This window comes from Boleophthalmus pectinirostris, unplaced genomic scaffold (genome assembly GCF_026225935.1).
Source record: "Boleophthalmus pectinirostris isolate CB_2022bp ecotype Guang Dong unplaced genomic scaffold, ASM2622593v1 HiC_scaffold_19, whole genome shotgun sequence".
Lineage (NCBI taxonomy): Eukaryota > Metazoa > Chordata > Actinopteri > Gobiiformes > Gobiidae > Boleophthalmus > Boleophthalmus pectinirostris.
Genome location: NW_026571140.1, coordinates 35,472,538 through 35,491,637, shown reverse-complemented (window position 1 = coordinate 35,491,637; position 19,100 = coordinate 35,472,538). Strand labels below are relative to the sequence as shown.

The following is a 19,100-nucleotide window of genomic DNA, read 5'->3' as shown; positions in this document are numbered from 1 at the left end:
CTTCTCCTTCCCTTTCTTTCTTTCTATCTCTGCCTCCTCTCTCTCTTTCTCATCTTCTCCTCTGTCTTTCTTTATCTCTGTCTGCTCTTGTACTCCCCCTCTCTCTCTTTCTCTTCTTCTTTCTCCTCTTTCCCTCTTTCTTTCACCCTATATCCCCCCCTGCAAATTTCTCTTCTCCTTCATCCTTTCTTACCAGTTCTATCTCTACCTCCTCTCTCTCTTCCCCATCTCCCCATCTCTCTTTCTTTCTCTCTGTCTGCCTCTCATAGTCCTTCTCTTTCTTTTCTCCATCTTTCTCTCTTCTTTCCCTCTTTCCTTCAGCCTCCCTTCTCCTTTCTCTTCTCCTCCATCCTTTCTTACCAGTTCTATCTCTGCCTCCTCTCTCTCTCTTCCCCATCTCTCTTTCTCTATCTCTGTCTGCCTCTCATACTCCTTCTCTCTCTTTTCTCCATCTTTCTCTCCCCTTCCCCTCATCCCCATACCCCCTTCTCATTTCTCTTTTCCTTCGTCCTTTCTTTCTTTCTATCTCTGCCTCCTCTCTCTCTCTCTCATCTCCCCTTTTGTTTTTCGTACTCCTCTATCTTTTCTTCTTCTTTCCATCTTTCTTCTCCTCTCCTTTTTCTCTTCTCCCTTCCATAACCCCCCTTCTAATTTCTCTTCTCCTCCATCCTTTCTTTCTGTTTCTATCTCTGCCTTGTCTCTCTCTTTCTTCCCCATCCCTCTTTCTCTATCTTTGTCTGCGTCCTCCTTCTCTCCACCTTTCTCTCTCCTTTCCCTCTTTCCCTTACCCCAAAACCTCCTCTTATTATTCTTCTCCTCCGTCCTTTCTTTCTATCTCTATCTCTGCCTCCTCTCTCTCTTTCTCATCTTCTCCTCTGTCTTTCTTTATCTCTGTCTGCATCTTGTACTCCCCCCTCTCTCTCTTTCTCTCCATCTTTCTCTCTCCTCTCCCTCTTTCTCTCATCCCCACAACCCCCCTTCAAATTTCTCTTCTCCTTCATCCTTTCTTTCTATTTCTATCTCTCTGCCTTGTCTCTCTCTCTTCCCCATCTCCTCATCCCTCTTTCTCTATCTTTGTCTGCATCTTGTACTCCCCCTCTCTCTCTTCTCCTCTCCATCTTTCTCTCTTCTTTCCCTCACCCCATACCTCCTTTCTCATTTCTCTTCTCCTTCCTCCTTTCTTTCTATTTCTAATTCTGCCTCGTCTCTCTCTCTCTCTCTCTCTCTCTCTCTCTCTCCTCCCCATCTCCTCATCTCTCTCTATCTCTGTCTGACTCTCTCTCCCCTCTTGTCTCCTTCTCTCCATCTTTCTCTCTCCTTCTCCTCTTCCCTTCAGCCCCGTACCCCTCCCTCCTTTCTCATCTCCTCCATCCTTTCCTTCTATCTCTGCCTTCTCTCTCTCTCTTTCTCATCTCCCCCTCTGTCTTTCTCTATCTTTGTCTTGTACTCCCCCTCTCTCTTTTTTCCTTCTCCATCTTTCTCTCTTCTTTCCTCTCTTTCTTCTCCTCCTAACCCCCCTTCTAATTTCTCTTCTCCTTCATCCTTCCTTTCTATTTCTATCTCTGCTTTCTTTCGCTCTCTCTCTCTTCCTCATCTCCTCATCCCTCTTTCTCTATCTTTGTCACTCCCCCTCTGTCTCTCTTTCTCCTTCTCTCCATCTTTCTCCTCTCCCTCTTTCCTCTTTCCCAAACCTCCTCTTCTTATTCTTCTCCTCCATCCTTTCTTTCTGTTTCTATCTCTGCCTCATCTCTCTCTCTCTCTTCCCCATCTCTTCATCCCTCTTTCTCTATCTTTGTCTGCATCTTGTACTCCCCCTCTCTCTCTCTTCTCCTCTCCATCTTTCTCTCCTCTTTCTTTCCCTCTTTCCTTCAGCCTCATAACCTCCCTTCTCCTTTCTCTTCTCCTCCATCCTTTCTTTCTATTTCTACCTCTGCCTCATCTCTCTTTCTCATCCCCCCATCTTTATCTTTATCTCTGTCTCGTACTCCTCCATCTTTTCTCCTCCTCTTCATCTTTCTCTCTCCTCTCTCTCTTCCCCTCATCTCCTTATCTCTTTCTTTCTCTATCTCTGTCTCCATCTCCCCCCTCTATCTTTTCTCCTTCTTTCCATCTTTCTTCTCCTCTCCTTTTTCTCTTCCCTCCTCCATAACCCCCCCTTCTAATTTCTCTTCTCCTTCATCCTTCCTTTCTATTTCTATCTCTGCTTTCTTTCGCTCTCTCTCTCTTCCTCATCTCCTCATCCCTCTTTCTCTATCTTTGTCTGCGTCTTGTACTCCCCCTCTGTCTCTCTTTTCTCCTTCTCTCCATCTTTCTCTCTCCTTTCCCTCTTTCCCAAAACCTCCTCTTATTATTATTCTTCTCCTCCGTCCTTTCTTTCTACTTCTATCTCTGCCTCGTCTCTCTCTCTTCCCCATCTCCTCATCCCTCTTTCTCCATCTGTGTCTGCCCCTCTCCCTCTCTCTCATCTCCTTCTCTCCATTTTTCTCCTCTCCCTCTTTCTCTAACCCCCATAACCCCCTCTTCTTATTCTTCTCCTCCATCCTTTCTTTCTACTTCTATCTCTGCCTCGTCTCTCTCTCTTCCCCATCTCCTCATCCCTCTTTCTCTATCTTTGTCTGCATCTTGTACTCCCCCTCTCTCTCTTCTCCTCTCCATCTTTCTCTCTTCTTTCCCTCACCCCATACCTCCTTTCTCCTTTCTCTTCTCCTCCATCCTTTCTTTCTATTTCTACCTCTGCCTCATCTCTCTTTCTCATCCCCCCCATCTTTATCTTTATCTCTGTCTCGTACTCCTCTCCTTTCTCCTCTTCTCCTCCGTCCTTTCTTTCCATCTCTATCTCTGTCTCCGCCTCTCCCTCTCTCCGTCTCTCTCCTTCGCTCTCCTCTCAGACATGTTCAGAGCCAATGCAGCCGCTGTCAGGACAAATTACAGACTGAAAACACACACAGAAGCGCCCTCCCTCCTCCTTCATTCCCCCCCTCTCTCTCTCTCTCTCCTCCTCTTTCAGCATCCCCCCATCCACTACAAACACTCAGCAGACATGCACTTTAATGGGACAGTCTAGTACAGTAATAGTAGCTCCAGAACAGCCGCTGTAAAATATGGGCCCGTCTAATTACAGTATATATTTTAAAGAGCAATGGTCCGTGAAACGATTACAAATAAGTCACTTCTTCTTCTTCTTCTTCTTCTTCTTCTTCTGCACAATCTGGATGAGAAACTTAAAGTGTTTTTTTTTTTTTTTCATTGTAACAGTTGTATTAGTTTCCTGGTGGTTTCTCATCCACCGAAATAATTAAAGCAGGATTCACCCACTGTTTTAACGCAATCATTTAAGAAAGTTCACTCGGACCCTCAGAGCTTAAACGTCCTTCCTCTGGACTGTATATTCACTTTACCACATACCACTGTCCCTCCTCTATATTTACTCTCCATCTCCCTCTGTGTAGTTCCATCTCTGTTCTACTATACGTCCACTGTCCCTCTTCTATACCAAGTACTGTCCCGCCTCTGTACGATATGGCTCCGGTCAAGCGGTAACGGAGGGAAACAGGGGCAGATTTTTTACATTCAAATGTCTCTTATTCAGAAACTAGAGGGACTATTGAAATAAGTAAAGTATCAGAATGTAGGACAGAGTTACACTCCAACAGGGTCAAGTTAAACCTGTGATATTCTTTCAAGTTGTTGACAAAAAATTTAAAAACTCATGTCGGTAACGGAGGGAATGAAATATGCAGCACTTTTTGGGCAATAAATACAAACAGCGAGAGAGAAAAGTAACGGAGGGAAAATTGTGCAAGCAAGTAGAAGGTGCATGATTTTGCATAATTTGTCGCTTTTTTCTTCCTGAATACTTTAATATTACTTCAAAATGAAAGGAAAATATTTCTATAAAATATGTCAGTCCTTCCAAGCAATTTTTATCATTTTAAATAATTTTTTGGGGGGAAAAATCATGTACCTTCATCAACAGTTCAAAGATGGAATAACACAAGATATGATGAAATACATCCATTTATTTACATGATTTGCAGGTCTTTGAAATTTGTGAAAAATTTTTTGTTCCATGTTTCATACATGGTCTGTTTAAAACGTATGTAATTTTAGAACCAAAAATGGTACAGAAAAAAGGTAAACAGTTTCATAAACTAGAGTACATATGTATCTGTTCAATACATTTTTATATCAGATGCATTAACTTGAGTTTTTGGCCTTGTTGTTTACTTCTGCTTCGGGCCCATATATTCATAATCCCTCCTCTGTACTCATACATTCACTCTCCATCTTCTTCAGATATTCTCTGTCCTTCCTCTCAAAATCCCTTCTCTGTACCTTATATTTACTGTTCCTTCCTCTGCACCAAACATCCACTGTCCCTCCTCTGTATCTCATATTCATAATCCCTTCTTTGCACCATATATTCACTGTCCCTCCTCTGTACTCATACATTCACTCTCTATCTTCCTCTTTACCATATATTCACAGACCCTCCTTTGTACCATATATTCATCATCCTTTCTCTTTACCAAATATTGGAACTCAGCCTTGTCAAAGAGTTTAAATACCTGGGACTGACGTTGGACCCGACATTGACATTTAAGAAACACATTAAGCGCCTTACAAAAACTCTTAATTTTAACTCAGTGAATTTTAGACAAGTAAGACCTTTTATGACTTTATATGCGGCACAAATGTTTTTACACTCCATGATTCTGTCCCATATCATGGTCACTCGCTGCTGCACAACACTCAAACCCATCGAATCACTTTTTTAAAAAGCCATAAAAATATTGGACAAGAAACCACTCTCATTTCACCACTGCACTATTTTAGACAAGTATAATTTGCTTAATTTTTATAATTTTATTGGTTTTAAATATGGATGTTTTGTCTATAAAGTTTTGCATGGACTTGCCCCTCCTCCATTACAGGATTTTATTAAAGTAAAGACTGTGAGTGGGATGGGAACTAGGGCCACAGCCCGGGGGAACTGTGACGTCCCACACAGACGCACAACATTCGGACAAGGTGTGTCTCAGTCAGAGGCACAACATTTTGGAACAGTTGCCACCATCAATAAGAGAAACTTCAACTCTTGCCACCTTCAAGTCTTCCTTAAAAGAGTGGCTAAAGAAAAAAACTGACTTGTGGACACTTTTAGTATAGATTTGTTACTTGTTTTTGCTTTGTTTAAATTTGTGGTGTTACCTGCCTATAGGGACGACAGATGGAAATCAGCATTCTTGCTATAATCTGGCATATTTACACTGCAATGTTGTAGATGTTCATTAATATGCACTGTCCCTATTAAATAAATAAATAAATAAATATAAATAAAAAAAAAAATTATGCGGTACAGCTTGTCGGACTAAAGGACATGACTTAGTGGAATATAAGTGTTCTTTCTGTGACAGAGGGATGTTTATTCTGATGGTGAGTCTGTTCTGTCATGTGTCATGATGTTTCCAAAGATCGTACGTTTGCAGGTTTAGCGCAGCTCTTTATGTTACAGTAACCGGGACGCTGCGTAAACATGCACCATGACGAAACCGGACTACAGATGTGCATGTAAACACACTCACTGAGCGGAACAGCGATCTCCAAAGAGGTGCCAGAGCCCAAACGTGGGACTCCAGTGTTTACGCTGTCAGACGCAGCCTCGTCTCTACGCTCAGAAACCTATATTCGGTTTGTCGATTAGAAATGAACGTATATCGACGAAATTCTTACTGATCAATTACAGATTAGTCGACTAATCATGCCCATCCCTAATTCATAATCCCTTTTTTGTACCATATCTTCACTCTCCATCTTCCTCTGTAGATATTCACTGCTCCTCTTCTTTTACTCACTGTCGCTCCGCTGTACCAAATACTGTCTTTCCTCTGTACCATATTGATGGATTCAACATTTATATTAATCTCACTGTGTATGTAATGGTAATGTAATATTCACTTTTGTTACTTAATCATATTATAATCAATGTATCAATATGTGCACTTAAACAATTCTGTTTCTGAGTATTGCAGATTTCATGTGTTTGCAGAAGGTCACGAAGTCCTATCAAATTCAATAACAGGAAACATCTTGGGCGACCATTGCTTAAGGAGGATAAAACTAAGGAGGATGAAATGAGGAAGGGCAGACTGACCTTAACTCTGTCCTGAATACTGTATTGAAGTGTTATTTTTTGTGTTTCCTGTAAGCAAAAGAAGAACTACTCCTGTAATGTTTAATGTTTTGCATGTTCCCCCTCCCGTTCTGAGAGGAGTAGTTCCCATTGTAACTAGGGGTCCTAATATTGAATAAAAGGCGTGGAGAAACGAGAGAAGGCTTTAGAGGGTATTGGGCGAACAACAACTAGTTTCATGTAACTAGAGTTCTTCTCTCGGTTCTTCTCCCTCCACGCGTGTAAAAGATATTAATCTCTTGTCTTCTCTCTTGTTGAATATTGAGTATAGGTAAAGGTGAACCTATCACATATACTCACTGTCCCTCCTCTGTATCTTATTTTCACTCTCCTCCTCTGTCCTTCCTCTGTACCAAAGATTCAGTGTCCCTCATCTGAACCATATATTCACTCTCCATCTTCCTCTGTGCCATTTACAGTCTGTCCGTCCTGTACCTCATACTCATAATCCCTTCTTTGTACCATATGTTCACTCTCCATCCTCCTCTGTACTAGATATTCACTGCCCCTCTTCTTTTACTCACTGTCCCCTCCTCTGTACCAAATATTCACTCTCTTTTCTGCCTCTTCTCTTTTATCGCCGCTCTTGAACTCCGTGTCAAAGACCCTCCTCGCTCCAGCGTGCAGCAGATGCAGTGGCTTTTAAACACGTGTGTAATTCGGTGTAATTGTGTTGATTTATGTAAATTAACATGTGCACGGGCTGAGTCCATCTGTCACACGGGGGCAATTAAGCTCCATGTGTTCGGATGTTACAAGAACTATCTCTGTTACGCTTCTGCCGCACACGTAAACATCTCATATCCTCATTAGTCATATTGTGCGCCCAGGGTTGCCTTGGTTTAATCACATTTTGAAGCGTACCATGAGTCACGTTTTGATTGGTTTGAGATGCTCTTCCTCATACAACCGTTTACCCAGGCTTGGGAACACCACAAAATTTGACTCTTGATTAAAATTTGATTACAGTCCTTGATCAAAGTCAAAATATATTTCCATCATGGAGAACATCTGGCGCAAATGATCTAATATTAAAAGACAGCAGTAAGTGGCAGATGTTTCGGTAAATTTAAAGAGTACTATCTGAGGTTGAAGTAGTATTATGGGCAGGGATGGGACAAAATCTCGTGCCACAAGCCCTCGAGAGGAAAATGGATTCGACAGAAAAGGGTTAGGGTAAAAGTACATTTCATGAGATGCTGCAGTTCCAAAAACAGAGCTACAGTGACAGTAAAATTAAATAAAGTAAAGCAAAAGGTACCAAAATTGTGAACTGAGCTGCGACATTTCTTCAGAACAAATCAAAGTCAAAATCTCGTCTGGTCTCGTTCTTGAGGACCAAATTTCGTGTCTCGTCTCATCTTGTGGAAATTGCGTCTCGTCCCACCTTTAATTATCAGTAGTGCTTATTCTCCAATAGGTTTGCCACACTGGAAAAAACAATATCTAACTAAATTAAAATGACTTAAATTAAGAGCATTTCACTTTATTTGAGTCGACTGAACTTGACAAGTAAAATTATCTACCAATGGAATAATTAGTAAGTAACATTTGATTTTGTTTCTTATTTTAAGAGTAAAAAGTTGGGTTTTTTTCTTATTTTAAGTGTAGTATTTTCATATTTTAAGTACAAAAAGTCTTGTTGCATTAGCAGATAATTCTACTTGTCAAGTCAAATTTACTCAAATCATGATAAAACTTTCTAAATTCAAGTCAACTTAACTGGGCTAGATTTTCCTTTTTGCAGTGTAAAAGTATTGAATATCCTAATACAAATAACACTAATCAATACAAAACTAGTATTGAAACTAGACACTCATTTGAACAAGTATTGATACTAAAAAGTCACAGTCACAGGTCCTTTCCTGAATAGTTTTAGAATGATCTTGAGCTGTATCAGAACAAGTATAAGAGCACAATAGACTAGTATACACCCATGGACCACTGAGGAACTGACCCGGACCACTGAGGGATTACACAGACACCATGTGGTCTTGTATCTGTTCATTTTAAAAGAAAATACTATGACTATAAGTTGAAAATCGCATTCTATTATCTTTTAGTATCAGTGTGGTATCGGAATCAGTATTGAGTACAGAGTCTATTCCTTAGTATCAAAATCGAGTTTGAAATTTTTGTATCATGCCAACACTAGTACTTGTTCTCCAGTGTTATAACACCTATTAAAAAATTGCTTAGTTTTTAAATATAAGCGCACATAGACTAGTATACGTGCCCATAGACCACTATGGAACCTACTGGACAACTTATGCCGGACGTACACTGTGCGATATTTTCAATCGTTTCACTCAGCCCCAGCGCAAACTGTACGACCACATCGCAGAGTTCAAAAGTTCACAGCTAAAAACTACTTCAACAATGCGAATCCCTCACGAGAAGCGACTGGATTTCAAACACGGTTTGATATTCTTGTGACAACCTACAACGTATAGGCGAGTTTCATTGTTGACAAAAGCGCGCGTTGCATGCTGGGAATTATTTTGGTCGGCGGCAATAAACACTAATTCAACATGACGGACGGAGCGAGAAAGAACGTAAAGGGTATTGATCCCGGTTATTTATCCACTCTAACGGCAGAGGACCGAAGACAATTTGACCAGAAATTGGTCATAAGCATCGATGGCCAAATCACCCTTTTCAACCCCGACAAAACCTGGATGAAAACCAAATTTCTGGTCAGAATCGCCAACTACCTGGACAAATATTCACTTTGGCGATATCCACAATGACTTGGTGGAAACTCCTGGGCCATTCACAGCAGAAAAGATGAAAACCTCCAAGAGTCTCGATGTGTTGTTGAACTTGTTGGAGTTGGAGTTTGTTAGGATCTTCTACGTTTGCTCTGCGGATGTTTGAAAGCCGTTTAATTCGCCGTTAGCGGTTCTTTTCACTCAGAATACGAAAAAGACATTTTCCTTCTTCCGTGCTTCTATTTGTGCATCCGATAATGCAGCAGGAATTTACCATTATCGGGGATAAATACGCGAGGTTACGCACTGTGTTTGACCGCTGTCGTGTTTCTTGCCTCCGACCAAAATATTTCCCAGCATGCAACGCGGGCTTTTAATAACAATGACGTCAGCTGAAACTCACCTATTCTTGAGGTACTAATATGTTCTTGTTACCCCATGTTTACTACACAAAGCACGACACATGATAAAGCGAAAACTCGGCCCGATCCCAAAAATAGTCACAGGAGTGAAAAATCAGCTCAAAAAGGGCCAAAAATCCCACAGTGTTCACTTTAGGCATTACACAGATGGTAATATAAAAGAAAGTACTATGATTTATTGTTGGAAATCACATTCTATTGTCAAAATAAAGACATAATCAGTATTATGTCTAAATCTGTTCCTTAGTATCAAAATCGAGCTTGAATTTAATACCATGCCAACACTAGTACTTATTCTCCACTATAAAATCAGTTTAAAAATACTTGAACGGCTCCCTTGCACACTACAAAACTCCAGCCGAGTAGCAGACCTGTTTTGTGCAGGGCTGCGAGGGCTGTGGGTTTATTATTCCCAGCGCATCCTCCGGCTCTGCTCCGGCTCTGCTCCTCAGCATTTTCTAACTCTCTTATTAGCAGTTTACAGTCACTGCGATAACACGGGGAGCTGCTTCATTACCAGAGCCAAAACACAGCCCCGTCTGCACAAAGAGGAGGTGGGGCGGCAGCAGGCGATTTACAAGGGACAAGAACAAATCTATGAAGTAACGCTGTCAGATAAAGTGTCAAGTACAGTCACGGTAACACATTTTGAATCTCAATACATTTTTAAAGAGCCCATATTACTCTATGTTCTGATAGGGATGTAACAATAACTGAAATATCGTGATATCGTATCGTCAAAAGTCTCACAATAATACCGTGGACCATTACAATATTGAATCACAAGTCTCTTTGCTTAAATTCAGTGTTATGGTGCAACAACTTTATCCTTTCCTCTGTTTCTGTGCAAACTACATGAAGAAATAATGTTATTAAGCATTTGTCAAGGCATTTTAATAGAAAAAGTAGCCTAGCCTATTTTCTGATCAATGTTATGATGTTGTTTCCTCATCAAAAACAAACCTGGAGTTGTGTTTTGTCTCATTCACATGTGTTTAAAGGGACAGTCCGGAATTTTGGACATAGGACCTCATTTCCTAGTGAGCCAGAGTGTTGGAAACATTTGGAGACACTTTTTTAAATATTCCGTCCAGTCCTTGTGTTTGCAGAGGTCGAAAAACACAATGACATCACATCCGGGACAGTAGCCATTTTGGTAGGCAAAAAGCGTCAACAAGTCGACATCAACATCATCTACAGTTATCGGCGAGTTTTAACTTTTCAAAGCTGTCTGGACGAAAATTGTTTTCCGATGCGGTAATACGGTGATTCGTTTCACTGTAAATGTAACCTTAGTATTGTTTGAAATTTTAGTATCATGGCTTTTCAAAGTAACGTTTTTGATCGTCAACATTCAGTGACTTAGAGTAAGACGATGAAGTCATGTCAAAACAATTAAATGCAAAACCTACTTCAAAACAAGACGAGTTATCTCATGACAGACATAAGCAACGGAACTGTCAACACAAACCAGCGGCCCCACTGACTTTTTGCCTACCAGCCACTGCGCACATGCAGAAAAGCTGGATGTAAACAAAAACAACATTTTCTGGTAAGTTATCCTGCTATTAAAAACAGCCTTACCCACTCCACAAAACACCCGAAGAAAATCTATTACTACACCAGACTGTCGATATAAATGTTTGTGTTGATAGAATAATGTTTGAAATAAAACTAATCTTGCATCGCATGAATCGTCAAATGTTGAGGGACTATTTTCTCATATATCAGTCCGCCGCTGCCGAGCTTTCTATCAGGAAGTACAACTCACTGCTGCTGCTCAGACATAAATCCTTCAAATACAAGGTTGGTTTTACTTCTAAAATTATTCTATCAACACAGACATTTACATCGACAATCTGGTGTAATAATAGATTTGCTTCGGGTGTTTTGTGGAGTGGGTAAGACTGTTTTTAGTGGCAGGATAACTATGGCCATTGACATGCACTAGCCTAGCACCAGCGACCTCTGCAAATACAAGGACTGGATGGAATATTTTAAAAAGTGTCTCCACACGTCTCCAACACTCTGGATCACTAGGAAATGAGGTCCTGTGTGAAAAAAATTCTGGATTATCCCTTTAACACACAAATCCTGCATATTTAGGCTGTGTTCTTCTCTGTTCCAGCTTGTGGTGTCATGCGGTAATACTGCATTTTTAAACTCCACACACCTTAACTAGAATCATTTGGATCATTTCAGACCCAGAATTGCCAATCTCTCCTGAAGAAAAGGTAAAAAGTAGCTGTTAACTTGAAAACTACCAGTTCACTTTGAGTTTTGGAGACATAAACAAACCAATAACCCTCAGAAAAACAACTCCAGGTCTGTTTTTGATAAGGAAATAAGATTATTACATGTTTTGAAGCTCACAAGAGTCAGTATTTTTTAATACTGAGCCCCAAAATAAATAGTTCCAGCTTTCATCTATTGAACAAAAAGAGGATATAGTATTTATTATGACTAGTTCTAGTATCAAGTGTGAAATGTTTGAACTAGAGTGAAATAGAAGACAGTCATTTAGCTGTTTTGTCAAGCCTGAATGATAATCTGAAATTGTTCGTGTGAAATTAGCAAACCAAAATCTTGCAAGAGTTCAGATAATTTAGAAAGATTTTGGAAAATAGAGCAATTTCATTCGTGTTGGGGAATCAGAGTTTTTTTCTTAAGAATTAGAATCAAAGCATGTCGATGTCCTTGATATTAAACTGATATTAAAAGCCATGTTCATCAGAAAAATAAATGAACAAAGAATACAGAGAAGTAGCAGTCCATGGCAAAAGAGAGAGCGTGAATATCTGGTACAGAGAAGGGACTGAGTATTACTGAAATTAAGAACATTTAACTTGATTTAGTAGATTTGGCTTAATTTGATTCAAGTTAAAATTACTTGAAATAAGAAAATGTAATCTTGATCTGAGTACATTTCACATTCCAAGTAAAATGATCTTAGCCAGGCTGGAGCCGCCTAGTGCCGCCGCTCAGTTTAATTTCTCTCCAGTGACTAGATCAGGAATCGGAATACACTAGATGGTTTGCAAAACCCCCAGAAGTGCAAGTTTGGACATCAGCCAATCAGCGAAGAGCCATATATTCTGTGTTGGCAATGATTCCCGAGATCGAGGATTTAAAGGCGGAACAGAGAGAATATTTGGTGAATCTTATCAAGGGGAAAGACGTTATTGCCCTTCTTCCTACGGGATATGTCACTTCCTCCTCTACTGCGCATGTCTCCTGCAAAAAAAAGCCACTGTCCTGCTGCAAGTATTGCAATATTCACCCAAAAACGGTAATCGAGCAGCAGAAAGAAAGCATGGAGTGAGAGAGACACTTATGAAGGACTGGCTCAAACAAGGGATGGAGAACACACAGCAACCAGGAGGGTTCTGGAAAGATGCACCGACAAACCTGGACTTCAGTGACACCGAAACCATCCTGTTGGGATTCAAAAAGGCCGGAATAATTCTAACTGGAACTGATGCAGAGTCTGACGACAGCTACACAGAAGAGGAAGTGGCGCTCTGTTTACCTCCAGAGGTCGTGGAGTTGCTCAGAAGTGACACCGAGGATGAAGTATTCAATGGATTTAATGATTTGGAGTGAGATGGAGAGTTTGGTAAACTTGTTCTGTTCTGTTGTTTATGTTATAATTATCTGAAGAACTGTTCATATGTAACGTTAACAGTCTGTTGTTCTATGTTCTATTGTTATTACTAGAACTTGTCTTTCAAGATGAAATGCCAGTTCCTGGTCTCTGATTTTATAAAATAAGTTTCCCCCAAAAACTGCTATTTATATATGTTTTTTTCTTCTTCATTACGCATTTTTTGGCTGGTGCAATTTATACTCAGCAGCAACTTATAGTCTGAAAAATACGGTATGTGACGACTAAATAGCAGCGATTGGTTAAATAAAAAAGTACCCGCCTACCATCGATCGAGCGAACGAATCCTAATGCTGTGAGGTCAGACAGTTTCCACAGAGTGAAACCAGCTGATGAATCAGGCTAAAATGATCTACTTATGGAATTCAATTTGAGCAAAATAAGATTTAGTTTCTTATTTTAAGTGCAGAGTTGTTATTTTTCTTCTATTTTGTAAAACAAGAGGTATTTATCCATTTTAAGCACGAAAAGTCTGATTCCATTCATAGATTATTTTACTGCGAATGTGAAATTTACTCAAATCAAGATGACATTTTCTTTATTCAAGTCATTTTAACTTTAAGCAATGGTTTTAGTTTTTTGCAGTGTAGTAGAGAGGAGGAAGAGGAGGGTGAGAAAGAGAGAGGACGAGGAGGATGAGTTCAGGTTATAGATGAAGGCCGATGATTCACTGCGGTGACCCCTGAGTGGAAACAGCTGAGATGAGAAGCTGAAGTTTAATTAGTCCCAATGCAACTCCAATAGGTCACAGAGGGGCAGTTATTTCAGTCATTGAAGCAGAGCTCACGTCACTTTTACACGTTTGATTTTCAGATGTGGGAGCAATTATCCACGGTGATAAGACTTTGGAATACTTAGTAGTATTAAGGAAGATTTTTTTTTTTTTCTTTTTTATTAAGACGGAGATTTTGTCATTTCAAATCCTCAGTGACCAGTTTGAGTCTTCGTAATCGACAAGTCCACAGGCAATCCAATAAAATCATGTGGTTTGGAGCAGAGTTTGGACTTAAAGGTGCACTGTGTAACTTTTCTGGTGGAGGGTACGTCACATTTTTGTCTTTAAGGAATTGTTATTACGTTGCTTAGTATGTTCCACAGTATGGCATTAAAATTCTGTTCTGCCTTTGTTCCATTAGAGGTGATTTTATTGTTCAGAAATACTTTGCAGTCTTGTGTGAACGGGCTCGTCTCTCCACCGATCTGACTTGTACCTTGGCCTGCTTGTCGCCATGGTTTAATGCCGTACTGCGAAACATTCCAGGCTATATACGTCTACATCTCCCTCAAAAAAGTTGCACCTTTAAGCGGAATAACCTGACTGTTTTTGTGTTAAATGACAATGATTAAAACGATGCATTGTTTTTATGTTCAGAAAATGTATATTGAAAGCTATTTTTTACTATTTAAAAAAAAAAAAAAAAAAGTCACAATAAAATTCATAATCAAAATTAAGAAGAAAAAGGGTGATTTTTTTTTTTTTCTTCATATTGTCCAGCTCTAGTCTGATTCATCAGATGGTTTCACTTTGTGGAAACCCTCTGACCTCGCAGCATTAGGATTCGTTCGCTCGATGGTAGGCAGGTAGTTTTTTTTACTTAACCAATCGCTGCTATTTGGTCGTGACGTATGTAATGCGGCAAATCCCCGTAGGAAGAAGGGCAATAATGTCTTTCCCCTTGATAAAATTCACCAAACATTCACTTTGTTCCAACTTTAAATCCTCAATCTCGGGACTTGTTGCCAACACAGAATGTCTGTCTTCGTCTACATCCATCACGACACTTTGTTTACTGTTGTGCTGTACCACAAAAGGGACCCAGTCATGGCTTCAGAGCTCTTCACTGATTGGTCGGTCTATAACTTTTGGGATTCTTGCAAACCGTCTAGTCTAGTGTATTCCAATTCCTGACCTAGTCGCTGGAGAGAAATGAAACTGAGCGAAGGCACTAGGCGGCTCCAGCCCAGCCAGTCCAGCCCTACTAGTGATATTGTCATGTAGAAACAGAGGGAGGACCCAAAATACAGGACTGCTTTAACATATTTAATAACAAATCCATAAATCCAAAAAAATCCAAAATTCGAAACTAAACTGCCATGACATGAGACAAGTTGTGAATCTGACAGAGACAATGGACCAACAAAGGGCAGAGCAGAACACAAGGTATAAATGCACACAGACACAGGTGAAACACATTAGGGCGGGGCAAACAATCAAGACAGGAAGTGAAACTCAAAACTACAAGCGGACACGACAAATGTCAAAATAAAACAACAAAATGAGCAAATACAACCACTACAAACATGAACCATAACAAATATCACAATGGTTGTAGTCCATAAATCAGAAAGCTTTCTATGACTAAAAACAAATACTGAACTTAAGCCACCATCTTCTATTCAAGCACTTTGCTGTGATTGGTTGAATTCACCTGTCAATCACTCAGAGCATGACATTTCTGACCAATAGGACGAATGGGTGTGGAAAAATATAAGAGCAGCTTAAAGCATCATATCTTCGTTGTATTTTTAAGGTGATATTGTGGTACAAAGTGCCAATAAATGACGCATGGATCTAAATATTTCAAAAGTTAAAGCTGCACTGTGTAACCTTTTCTTTGGGAATCCATCACCTGCTTGTTTCTGGCTGGAATGTTCCACAGTATGACATTAAACAGCTCTACCTTACTTTACATTTACTCAATTACTGGTGTTTTTATTGCTCAAAAACACCTAGAAAAACAGGTTTTCTTACTGCCTCTCCACAAATCTGACTGTAACTTAGTCCGGTTTGGTTTCCATGAAGACAAAAAGGTTTAATGCCATACTGCGAAACATTCCAGACCAAGCAATAACACCTCAATGGAGAAAAGCATTTTATTATGACGTGAGCTCAAACGAACGATTATGAAAGCGTGCACAGATAAATAGAACCAAGACACAGACTATACAAAACTATGCCAAAAACTTTAAGTATTTACCAAGTTCTAGAGTAGTATTTAGCCTCGAAATAGCTGACACGCTCACCTCCAAGTCTGTGTCATCTCTCCGTAATTTAGAGAAACAGACAACTCAAAATTACACGTTTTACCAGTCCCATTGCTCGGGTTTTCTTCCCCAAAGTAAAGTGAGCTGTCAACACGAACCTATCCAGAACATATTATAGAAACACCAAACTCCTCGTAACGCACTCAAATCTCAAAGTACCTATAATATTCCAATTGTACACAGAGTACAAATGCCTCTAAGAAAGTCAAAACTAGATTAACAAATGAGTTTAACAAGTTTAAAAGGGACAATATTATGCTTTTTTCTGATCTATGTTACGTTTCCTCATCAAAAACAGACCTGGAGTTGTGTTTTGTTTCATTCACACATGTTTAAACACACAAATCCTGAATATTTAGGCTTAATTCTTCTTTCAAACACTCTCTTCCACCTTGTGATGTCATGTGGTGATTCAGAAACCACTGTGTTTTTAAACTCCATACACCTTCACTTGAATCATTTGGATAATTTCAGCTCTGGATTTGCCAATTTCTACTGAACAAAAAGTACAATTTGATCATTTTGAGCTTTGGAGATGGAGACAGACTAATCATAAATACTCAAACATGTGTGAATGAAACAAAAGGCAACTCCAGGTCTGTTTGTGAAGAGGAACTAACATTATAACAAATCAGAAAATAGCGTAAAATGGGCTTTTTAAAATGATATGAAAAGTGCATCTCTTCTAAAAACCCAATTTATGGTCTGTTTATTATCTTATTTTTGACTTTTTAGTAGGGATGTAACGATATCCAAATCTCACAGTACAATATTTTCATGATATACATCTCACGGTACGATATTTATTGTGATATGTCCTCTTAAAATGCCTTGACAAGACTTAATCCAAAGAACTAAGACTTAAAAGTACTTAGAACTGTTATTTCTTCATGTAGTTTGCACCAAAATGGAGCAAAGGATCATGGTCAATGTAGTTCCCTCTGTTTTTTTTAGTAATGCTGCACCATAACAATGAATTTAAGCAAAGAAACTAGTGAGAGACTTTCTACGATATGATATCACGATATTTTGGTTATTGTTACACGCCTACTTTTTAGTATACAGTACTACATATTTGTACGAAATTTATTTAGCTATATGTAAATATTTGTAAAGTTTCGTCATCAAAATACAGCAACCACATAATTTTAGAATTTTTGAAACTATGTAATGAATAGGTGTGGGTTACTGAATATAAGTTTTTTTGTTCTTCCCACTCCTTTTTGAGAAATGTTCTTTTCTGTTGTTTACAGTGTTATGTTATTACAGTTTACAATGTTATTGTGTATGTATATGATTATTGTTTTTCTCTTGGCACAAATGCGAAATAAAAACGAATCAAAAAATATTTAGTATATACATTTTTTTATGAAAAGCAGGTTAGGACTCTTCAGATGGCTTATCTAACAGCTTTTTAGTAGGGATGTAACATTAACCGAAATATTGTGATGTCGTTTTGTCTCACAAAGTTCTCACAATAATATCTTGGACCATCACAATATATCGAATTACAAGTCTCTTTGCTTAAATTAAGAGTTATGGTGCAGCAATAGTTAAAAAAACAAACGGAACTACATCGACCATGATCCTTTGCTCCATTTCAGTGCAGACTACAAGAAGAAATAACAGATCTAAGCACTTTTAAGTCTTTGGATTAAATCTTGTCAAGGCATTTTAAGAAGAAAAAGTAGCATATTAACAGTTTTGTTTGCAGCCTCCACAAAATATCACAATAAATATCATGCCTTGAGATGTATATCGTGAAAATATCGTACAGAGATTTGGACATTGTTACATCCCACGATCTCACGATTTCCCACGATATCGCAATAAATATCGTACCGTGAGGTTCATACCGTGACGATATCGTATCGTGAGACTTAGATATCGTTACACCCCTATTTTTAGTAACGTTATGGTGACGTTTTGCCTGTCAAACACATCAAATAGTGCATGATAAACAAAATATACTTTAGCCAACAACAAATGCCTTCAGGACAGTCTCCAATATGTCTACGATGTTTAAAATTATTACATTAAAAGTGAATTTATGCTACGTCTGTCCAGATAGTCCAATTTATGGTCAGTTTGTAATCTTATATTTGACTTTTTAGACGTATATATGCATTTTTTTCCCCTGCCAAACAAACCCAATACACAACACAAGTAGAACAAATGTCTCCAAGAAAGTCAACGCGACATTAACCTTTACCAGCGGATTTAATGGATAGGCTACGACATTAAACAAAACAATTACGAAAAGTAGGCTATGTCGCGTCGGATACTCTAAGTTATAGCGTTTTAGTAATGTTATTTTCACTTTTTATGCATGGATTTTGCGCTGTCAATCGCGTTTCAAAGCCAATGTCCAGTCTGGATGCTCACCTGGTGTTGCGATCCTGTCTGCGCTCTGGCACGGCTGCTTCACCGCGTTTCCGCCGCTGTTCTGACTTCTGCTTTCCCGCGGACTTATCTCCGAGCAGAGGTTGTGGCTTTTTTTTTTTATTATTATTATTATTATTCTGGAGTAAAGACCGGGGTTGGTTAGATCCAGAGCGCGGAGGCTGCAGAGGGGAGAGACGCGGTGCACGGAGCCGGGGAGGAGTGCGTCTGTCTGGGTGAGAGGGGCAGCTGGAGCCGGTGTGGTGGAGCTGACAGCCAGGACACACGCACAAAGCATAAACACGCCCAGCAGCCAAGCATGCCCTGTCAGACCGGCCTCCTACCGTAATACAGGAGAGAAGGGCGCAATAAGAATCGTCTGTGGATATTTTAGGAGATTTAGGAGATTTCTGCTTTTGGAGATTGAAAGGAGCAGAACCGTTTTAGAAGAATCTACGTCCAATTAAAATATGCAAGTGGGCTTAAAGGTGCTGTTACACAAAATGGATTCTTGTGAGTTTTAAACCATGTTCAGTGTTGGGAAGGTGACTTTTAAAATGTATTCCCCTACAGATTACAGATTACATAGCCCAAAATGTAGTTTGTAACATAATCCATTAAATTACTTAATATGAGTAACTTAATCTGAATACTTTGGATTACTTGATTTGCTGTAGAAAAGC

The 19,100-nt window shown here is 39.4% G+C and overlaps 1 protein-coding gene across 1 annotated transcript in view; it reads right to left on the bottom strand.

Moving 5' to 3' along the window:
• dok4 (docking protein 4) overlaps window positions 1-18,656 on the bottom strand; it is a 154,091-nt gene extending 135,435 nt beyond the window's left edge. Inside the window, exon 1 of the mRNA XM_020923329.2 lies at window positions 18,421-18,656. The gene's annotated coding sequence lies outside the window, so the exon portion shown is untranslated. The remainder of the gene's footprint in view (window positions 1-18,420) is intronic.
• Window positions 18,657-19,100: the final 444 nt, after the last annotated feature.